This window comes from Vipera berus (assembly GCF_964194415.1).
Source record: "Vipera berus genome assembly, chromosome: 6".
NCBI lineage: Eukaryota > Metazoa > Chordata > Lepidosauria > Squamata > Viperidae > Vipera > Vipera berus.
Window position 1 is genome coordinate 8,016,171 of NC_138208.1, and position 671 is coordinate 8,016,841.

Genomic DNA, 671 nt, shown 5'->3' on the forward strand with positions numbered 1-671 from the left:
TTGAAACTAAACATTAAGAAAACCAAGATCATGGCATCCGGCCCTCTCAATTCCTGGCAAATAGATGGGGAAGAAATGGAGGTAGTGACAGACTTTATTTTCCTGGGCTCCAAGATCACCACAGACAGGGACTGTAGCCAAGAAATTAAAAGACGCTTGCTCCTTGGGAGGAAAGCCATGGCAAATCTAGACAGCACACTAAAAAGCAGAGACATCACCCTGCCAACAAAAGTGCGTATAGTCAAGGCTATGGTCTTCCCAGTTGCAATGTATGGCTGTGAAAGTTGGTCCATAAGAAAGGCTGAGCGCCAAAGAATCGAGGCTTTTGAACTATGGTGCTGGAGAAGACTCCTGCGAGTCCCTTGGACTGCAAGGCAATCAAACCGGTCAGTCCTAGAGGAGATCAACCCTGACTGCTCTTTAGAAGGCCAGATCCTGAAGTTGAAACTCAAATACTTTGGCCGCCTAATGAGGAGGAAGGACTCACTGGAGAAGAGCCTAATGCTGGGAAAGGTTGAGGGCAAGAGAAGAAGGGGATGACAGAGAATGAGGTGGCTGGATGGAGTCACTGAAGCAAGAGGCGTGAGCCTAAATGGACTCCAGAAGATGGTAGAGGACAGGAAGGCCTGGAGGAATGCTGTCCATAGGGTCGCAATGGGTCGGACACGACT